Genomic DNA, 9,668 nt, shown 5'->3' on the forward strand with positions numbered 1-9,668 from the left:
TCACTCTCTCCTCCAGAGTCATCATAGTCCAGCGGCAGGACAAAATCAAGAAGACTGGCGATGACTCAGGATGCAATGAATGACCTTGGAATCTTTGGTGTCTAACCAAGCTCTAAGCATTCCACCTCACCTGCTTCAGCTGTCTTCATGGCCATTGGAACAAATTGTTCTCATCTGCCCATTCCACCAGGAGAAGTCTTCACATGCTTGGGCTAGACACCCCCCTAATTCACCAATGGGTGTGAGTCCCCTTGGTTACCCTCAGCCTGGAACAGTTGATATGGTATTTGCTGCCTGACAACTCCAGGAGAAATGCCACGAGCAGAACACAGGTTTGTGCATGTTTGTAGATCTGACCAAGGCTTTTGACACTATTACGAGGGCTTATGAAAAACAATGTCAAAATTTGGTTGCCCAGAGAAGTTCATCAGTATTATACATCAGTTTCATGATGGTATGTTTGCCTGGGTTCTGGATAGTGGACAATGCTCAATGGAGTGAAACAGGGCTGTGTGCTTGCTTCTATGCTTTTTAGCATGATGTTTTCAGTCATGTTGTCAAATGCTTTCAATGAAGATGAACATGGCATGATCATCAGCTACCATACTGATGGTAAATTCTTCAATTTGGAAAGACTATAAGCCAAGACCAAAGTGGAGGGAATGTTGGTGCATGATTTTCTGTTTGCAGATGATTGTGCACTCAATGCAGTCTCTGAAGCTGAGATGCAGCAAAGTATGGATCAATTCTCTGCTGCCTGTGCTAATTTTGGCCTAATATTTAACACCAAAAAAACATAGGTGCTCCATCAGCCACCACCACACCATCCATACGTGCAACCACTGGTTACAACAAATGGAGAAGTTTTGAATGCTGTGGATAAGTTCACTTACCTTGGTAGTGTACTTTCCAGGGATGTACACATTGACAATGAGGTTGATGCACACACTGCCAGAGCTAGTTCAGTGTTTGGGAGGCTCTGAAGAAAAGTAAGGGAGAGAAGAGGAATTAGACTGACTACCAAATTGAAGGTCTACAGAGCTGTTGTGTTGACCTCATTGCTGTATGCCTGTGAAACATGGACAGTTTACCTGCACCATGCCAGGAAACTGAATCACTTCCATTTGAACTCTTTTAGGAAGATTCTAAAATTCGCCTGGCAGGATAAGTACCAGGCACTGAGGTTCTTGCTTGAACTAAACTGCCAAGCATTCAAACTGTGCTTCAGAGAGCACAAGTCTGATGGACTGGTCATGTCGTTCGAATGCAAAATGTATGCTTGCCAAAAAAGGTTATTTTATGGAGAACTCTCATGGGGCAGGTGATCACATAGTGGTTAGAAGAAGTGATACAAAGACGCTCTCAAGGTCTCTTTCAAGAACTTTGGATTTGATGATGCAACATAGGAGACCCTGGCATAGAACCTCTCAGTATGGCATGCCCACATCGGAAAAGGTGCTATGCTCTATGAACAAAGCAAAATTGAGACAGTACAAAGGAAACGCAGGATGCGCAAATTCACCCCAACTGTTCACATGGGCTATCTGTGCCCAACCTATGGTAGAGCATTCTAAGCCCATATTGGTCTCATCAGTCACAGTGGGACACATTGAAACTTGACTTTATCATGGTGATGTCATTTTGGTCTTCTTCAAGAACAAAGGACAACAACTAACTATCCAGTAACTAGCCTGTATTCTGCTTACTGAACAAGACATTTTCAATGGTTGACCTTTGCCTAGAATTCTTTTCCTCCTCATTTCTGACTTTTGGCTTCCTCAATGTCATTCAAGTCTCAGCTAAAATCCTTCCTTTAAAGCAACCTTTTACCAGTTCCCCTTAATGCCTTCCCTCTGAGATTGTCATATATATATGTATATATACAGACACGTATACATATGCACATATATACATATACACATGCATACATACATATGTATGCATATATATGTGGCACATATATAAAATCTTTGTGCACAGTTGTTTGCATGTTGTTTTTCCCCATTAGATTGTAAGCTTCTTGGGTGCAGGGACTGCTATTGCCTTTCTTCGTACCCCTAGCATTTAACACGGTGTCTGGCACATAATAGGCACTTAATAAATGCTTGTTGACATGACTTGATTTTCCCTCCAGCTCTAAATCCTATGATCCTATCATCCTCATAGACCTATCAAACTTCAGGCACTGCTGAATCTCCTGTTCAGGTTATCATCATCTCTTGCTTGGGCAGCTAGGTGATGCAGTGGATAGAGCACCAGTGCAGGAGTCAGGCGGACCTGAGTTCAAATCTCACCTCAGACACTTGACATTCACTAGCTGTGTGACTTTGGGCAAGTCACTTAACCCCAATTGCCTCATCTTGGGTCATCTCCAGTCATCCTGAAGAATATCTGGTCACTGGATTCAGATGGCTCTGGAGAAGTGACCTGTACAGCCCTGCCTCACTCAAAACAAAGTCAAGTACAAGTCATGTCGTTATTTCTCCGATGGCATGGTCTTCTTTAGCAACAAAGGACAAACACACACACACACACACACACACATACACACACACATCTCCAATCCAACCTTCACACAAATGACTAAGTAATCTTCCAAAGACCCAACATTCTCTTACTAAAAAATCATCCTGTTTAATACAAATTCTTTAATTTATCACTTAAGGTCAGCTCCAGGCTGCCTCCAGGTGCCATATTTTACATTTCCACATTCTCCCTCCCAGTACTCGTAGTTCTAGTCAGATTAGACTTCTCGGATGTTCCCTGATCTCACCCTGACTTTTTTTGCCTCTAGGTTTTTGTTTAGAGTGGCCTTGGACTTTGTTATGTATTTTAGGTGTTAGAACCCAAAGGCATTTCCTCACCTTTCCATCTATGGTGGTTAGGGAAAATCCAGCATTTGGCAGCTGTTCCTACCAGTCAATCAGGAAGATCATCAGCATCTGTCTTGAGTGACATTGGGCAAGTCATATCATCTTTCTGGGCACCAGTTTCTTCACCTTATAGGTCTTTGCTGATCCATCCAGTTGTTAGTACTCTCTCCCAACCCTAAAATTATTTTGTATTTATTTATCTACATACTTGTTTCTCCTTCCACCAATCCTTCCACTCCCAGTAGAATGTAGCCTTTTTAAGTGTCCAGTCTTCTGGTGTTTTTATCTTCGAGTCTAGCGCTAGTCTCTAGCACTCAGGATAGCACCTGTCTCAGAGCAGGTGCTTAACAAATGCCTGTTGAATTTAATCTAGGGGTTTGAGCTAGATAATCTCTAAAATTCCTTCTAGCTCTAAATCTGTCATACTATGATCTGTACACCCAGGTTATGGACCTTGTATGCCTATTTGTATTCTATTAAGGTGATAATAATTGGTTCCTAACCTTTCCTTTACCATCAATAAATAATAGGCCCTAAGGTACTGTTAATCCATTATACCCAGAGGAAAGTCTAGGAGAGACTAGGGAAATTCTAAAGGTGTTTGATAACCTGAGGGATCGTGGTTTGGCATACACAAGTCTCATACAAAATGGAAATGAATGAATAAGAAAGGGTACTGTGGATTTAAAGAAGGTGGATTGGAAAGCTGAACTTGGAGGTTTAGGAAAGAGGTGGCAGACAGAGGACAAAATAACTTGGGTGGATTCGATCAATCAAACAACGGTATCTATTAAGCCCCTACTATGTATCAGGATGTGAAGATGAAGCACAGTCTGGGATTTAGAGTCTAGGACCAGCGAGATGTAAGTGGGTTAATCGGGCTAAACTGTACTCAGTCACCAATCAAGATAGCTGCCCCACCCTGTGCAGAAATTCCAAAGATGAGTGGATTAATTTCTCAGAGGGATTAGTGACAGATTCCAGAAGTCCAGGGTTCTGAAGATACTTGTCCAGATGAGAAGCAATGAGTGAAAAGTAGATGATAAAATGATCTGATAGCCCCTTGGCACTTCAATTACCATTACATTGTTCTAGGCCAGGCCTGACTCACACCAGTCTGCTTGATCAGGTTCAGGATTGGAATGAAACAAGACTCTCTTAGTAGACTATCAAATACTTATAAGAAAAATTTACTTAGTAATAGCATGGAAAGGATATTCAAAAAGGTATGACAGTGTTTATTCCTAAAATGCACCATCCCCTTGTCTCCATGCAGAAACTTATCTGGTCAGAAGGCAATGTTGGATCAGAAGGCAATGGGACAAAGGTCAAGTCTCAAGGGCACTGACTCCTTAGGGACTGGTCTTTTTATTCCCTAGGCCAGAGGTGTCAAACCTGAGGTCCATTTGGAAACAGACTGAAAAGGTAATTGGGACATGTGCAACAAAAAAAATAAAAATACAATAAAACATGTTAATTTGTGATTTTCCAAGTCAACATAACCTAGGATAGGTTTCTATTTGAGTTTGTTCTACCCTAGGCAGCTAGGAAGCTGGTTAAAGCTACCAGGGGTGGGGAACCTATGGCCTCAAAGTCAAATGTGGCCCTCCAGGTCCTCAAGTGCTCCCCCTTGACTGAATCCAAACTTCACAGAACAAATTCCTTAAATGAATTTGTGCAGTAAAACTGTGTGTTCATCGAGGAAGAAGATCATGCCATCAGAGAAATGATGACATGACTCGCACTTGAGTTTGTTTTGAGTGAGGGAGGGCTGTGCAGGTCACCAACCTCACTTCTCCTCCAGAGCCATCTGAATCCAGTGACCAGATATTCATCAAGATGACTGGAGATGACCCAGGATGAGGCAGTTGGGATTAAGTGACTTGCCCAAGATCACACAGCTAATGAGTGTCAAGTGTCTGAGGTGAAATTTGAACTCAGGTCCTCCTGACTCCTGCACTGGTGCTCTGCCCCGGTGCTCTGCCCCAAAGCTAGGACTCAGTCAGAAGAACAAACCCAAGGCCACAGGTTCCCTTCCCTCCCCCCCAGACCAATAGAATCCTAGAAGTAGTTTTGCTGCCTTTCAGGCTATTTCAGGATCTCTGGAATACACATTTCTAATCTCCCAGAGAAATTAATCATCTTTGGAATTCTTGCCCAGAGGGGCAGCAATTTCAATTGGTAATTGACAGTACAAACAAGGGACTTAGCCCACTATATCTACCTAGCCCCAGACTCTGGATCCCAGATCATGCTTCATGCATAGAGATACTGTTAATTAATTGAATCATCCACCTAAACCAGGCCTGCACCAATTGCAGCCTGCAGGCCACTTAAGGTTTCTACATACAAAAGATGTTTTCCTCTACATTTTTCAAGGGCTGCCCAAAATCCTTTGGCAAACTGCAAACAGCTGGAGAGCTGTAAACCCAGTCACATCTCCATCTCTGCTTGCCATTCCACTCTCCTAAACCCCCAAGCCTAGTTTTCCATCTCTCCTTCTGTTTTTGGTCATTAAATCAAGAGGGGGGGAAAAACTAGGATAGATTATGCGTCAGAAACCCTAGTAGAAATTGCTTCTACCACACCCATTGATTTCTGGGTTCAAGTTCATTCCACTTTCTCTTACAGCCTTGATAGTGGCAGTTGCATAGAATGGGAAAAGTGCTCTTGGATATTAAAACTAGCTCAGGTGATTTTAGAGAGAGGTGGTCAATGTGTTCTAAGGCAAATTTCCGCATAACCAGTTATCCTAGTTATGTAATCCAGGGACCCTGAAGAGGTTCTATTATCAATTCTATTGTTGAAACATCTTTTGTATATGCCACTTTCTCTGACACTGCTACCACTGTAGAGCAGGTGCTTATCACTCCTGGACTGTTGTAATAGTAAGATGATTGATCTTCCTGCTTCAAGGCCCTCTCCATTTCAGCACATCCTCCACTCAGCTATCAAAGTGATCTTTCTAAAATGCAGGTTCTACCCTGTCACACTGAACTTCAGTATAAATTTCTACTGGCTCCATATACCTCCATGATCAAATGTAAAATCCTCTGTGTGGCTTTTAAAGCACCTCACATCCTGGCCCATTTCTGCCTTTCTAGTCCTTTTACAGCTATGTCAGAACTGTGATCCAGTGACATGAACTTCCTTGCTGTTCCTCAAACATGCCCAACTCTAGGCATCTTCACTGGTCATCCCCCTCTCCCCCCAATCCACACTAGAATTCTCTCTCTCCTCATCCCTGACCTTTGGTTTCCTTCAAGTTTCAGCTAAAATCCCACTTTCTGAAAGGAGTCTTTCCTGATTCCTCTTAATGTTAGTGTCTGACCTTAGATTATCTCCAATTTATCCTGTATGTATCTTGTTTGTACATAGTTGCTTTATGTCATCTCCCTATTAGACTGTGAAATCTCTGAAAGCAGGGTTCATTTTTTTGGTGGTTATTTTGTTCTTTGTTATACAACCCAGTCCTTAGCACAGGGCCTGCCACACAGAAGGAATTTAATAAATGTTTGTTAACAATTTGCAACGACCCTTAAAGGCTTCATTTCCACATTTACATCTACCACACTGATTTATATCTTCCATCAAGGCTGCATTAACGTTAGCTTTGGTTTGTAGATTTCCTTTTTTTTTTTTGGCCTTCTGAGTAGCACAATATCATAGCACTGAGCACTGTTGGATGGACCCCGCAATGCTGACATATTCCTAGTTAGATTTATATTCCCCAGTTTAGCTTCTTCATTAGGCCTTATCAAGGCTGAAGGAGAGTTGCAACATCCAGGAAGTACCCTGTGGAAAGGTATTATTAGTCCCAAGGCCATGGTTCTTGAGAAAACCTCTTAAGACCAGTGAAAAATTCTGACTTTCTATGAAAACTGACAGGCATATAAACTGTAGGGGTACCAGGCCAGTCCCATCCTGTTTGTGGGTTCTCTTACATTCCATAGTGTTAGGGTAACAAGAAGGTCAGAGTGCAGAAATCAGTGCAGAAGCCAGCTTAGCTTGGCAAGGAACTCCTTGTCAGTAGCACCATCTGCAGGCCGATAAGGAGTTAGCCAGGAGATAGATGCGGTTGGGAAGTGAAAATGACATCATCCTTGAGACGCTCCTCCTCTTTTCTTAGCACATGCCTCTTCCAAGTGGTCAAAAACTGGGACCACAGCATGGCTGAGAGAGACTTGGGATCAATGCGTCCTAGGAAACTTTCCTTTAATTCTTTTTCTAGGCTGCCTTTCAACCAGCAGGGGGCTGGTACCAACTACAGTATCTTGGCCCTACCACTAACTGTGGCTTTAGGCAAGTAATTTCTCTTTGCAGACCAATTTTCTTATCTGAAAACATTTTTTTCTCCTCCCTCCTATTATCTGTACCTTGAAAATGAGATCATAAAATGTTATTTGTGAAGGGAGGCATTGTGTTATAGAGTGTGGGGGATGGGTCTTATTCCTAGCTCCACTTCTTACTATCTGGGTGACCCTGTTTGACCTGCTTAATCTCTCTGGGCCTCAGTTTCTATCTATGTAACATAAAGGGTTTGATATAGTCTTCCAGTTCTAAATTTCTGATGCTAAAGATAACGCCTCTTTAGAAGAAAAAAAGATACAGAAAACTTAAAGTGTTATTGGTGTTAATCATCATTATTTGCAATTAGTGTTTGTTTGGATACTCCTTTATTTATTTCTACTTGATAGCCCAAGAACTGGGATATCCCTTTGACAGGGTCTCAGGGTTCAAGAAAGCAACAGTAACCTAGACAGCTGGAAAGGATGTCGAATTCTGAGGTATAAAGCAGGTGGTATAAACACACAGTGCTGTCATTTTAGATGGATGGTAATACATTCAGATCAGTCACCAAACTTTGCCACCATTCTCCTCAAAGCTCAAGTTCAAATCCAGCTTCAGACACTTTGTGACCCTGGGCAAGTCACTTAACCCTGTTTGCCTCAGTTTCCTCATCTGTAAAATGAACCACTCCAGTGTCCAGTGACCACAAACAGGATCACCAAGAGTTGGATATGACTGAAACTACTCAACAACAAATGAACATCCTCAAATAAATAACCAAATCTGTTTAGTCACTTCAAGTGTAGATACCAGGTCTGCAGTATTGATGGATCACACTGATATCTACCTTGTATTTAGGTATATATCTGACATTTGCAAAGTAAATTCAAGGTAACACTGACAATAACATTAGACAGCTATAATTGGGAGAACTAAAGAAATGCCTCCGGTAAAAGGTGACTCTTGAGTTGTCTTTAAAACTTTTAAAAAAAATTTTTGTTGATTTTTTTTTTACATCGCTAGAATTTCTGCTGGTGTCTCTCTCTTTCCTCCTTCCTTAGAAAGCAATCTCATAAGGTCAATAATATTGACCTGAGTCTTGAAGAAGATCATGGATCCTAAGACGTCGACGTGAGGAAGGAAAGTATCCTAGGCAGGGTCATGGAAATGGGAGATGGAGGGTCATGTAGGTCAGTAAGACTGGGTAGTAGAATATATGTCCCATGGCCAGGAACGGGGATAGGGGGAGTGGAGTGGTTAAGGTGTAAGAAGACTGGAAGAGTAAAAAGGAAATAAATTGGGAAGAAATTTAAAGTTCAGACACTCCTGTTTATTTCCTCTTAGAGAGAAAAGAAAACCATTGCAATTTGTTGAGTAGTTAGGTAACATGGTCAAACATGTGCTTTAGGAATAACACTTGGTCAGTTGTGTTGAAAATGGATTAGACTGGGGATGTGGAGAGATAAGGAGCAAGTGGGGAGAGAGATTCAATGCAAGATGATCTAATAGGGAAGCCATTTGCTGTAGTTCAGGTGAGATAGGGGATGAGGGCCTGAATTAGGGTAGTGGCTGCATGAGTAGAGAGAAGGAGGTATGTTGAGATGGACTTAACCCAAGTCAGTCCACTAACAGATTAGGTTCCCAATTGGAACTAAATGAGATAATGGGTGGAAGTTGTGAAGGGGGAAATTTAAACTTGAAAATTTTAGACTAGCAAAACTTCCAACAATTAGAGCTGTTAATAAGTAGAATGGGCAATGTTAGGAGGTAGTGAGGTTTGCCTTTCTTGGACATGTCCAACAGAAGCTGGATTAGCATTGCCAGGGATGTTGCAATTTCAGGTATGGCTGACCTAAGCCACTAAGGACTCTTCCAGCTCTAAAACGTTATGATTCGGTGACAACTTGATTTGATATGTTACCTAATATTTACACAGCACTTTACAGTTTATAGAGTTTTCTTCTCAGTTCTGAGAAGTGACACAAGCATTCTTTTTTAATCTACAAGGAAACAGAGACTTAACTTACTTGTGAAGGTCATAAAACTAGTACTATCTGCCACACGTTCTCAGAGACCAAGAGCCACAGCAAAGGGATGATGATAAATTGTAATTTGCTTTTAGGTCCCAGTCTGCATCACCTCCACTCTCTTCCTCCTTTCTTGATTTATCACAGGGAGTGAGTGATTTGAGACTATCAGCTGGCTGTTTGGGAAGAAAAATTTGGACAAACCATTCAAACAAACTTCTTAACTTCCTAAGAGTAGTTAGGGGACAGAAAGAAGGAACATTTCCAGATGTGGGGCGGTAAGTAGGATGAAGTAGCAGGAACTGAGAAATTTGGGGTTGCAGGATATAAAAAGGGAATAGTGTAGCTCAGAATACTTTGAGTCGCTCAGCTATCTAACAGTGGTTTTCAAAATTTAGATCCTGAGCTCTTCTAGGACCTCTGCTACTCACTCAGCCTTGACAGTGTGTTTGGGTAAGCATTTTTCTTTCTCTAATAA

The sequence above is a fragment of the Notamacropus eugenii genome, chromosome 3, assembly GCF_028372415.1.
Source record: "Notamacropus eugenii isolate mMacEug1 chromosome 3, mMacEug1.pri_v2, whole genome shotgun sequence".
NCBI lineage: Eukaryota > Metazoa > Chordata > Mammalia > Diprotodontia > Macropodidae > Notamacropus > Notamacropus eugenii.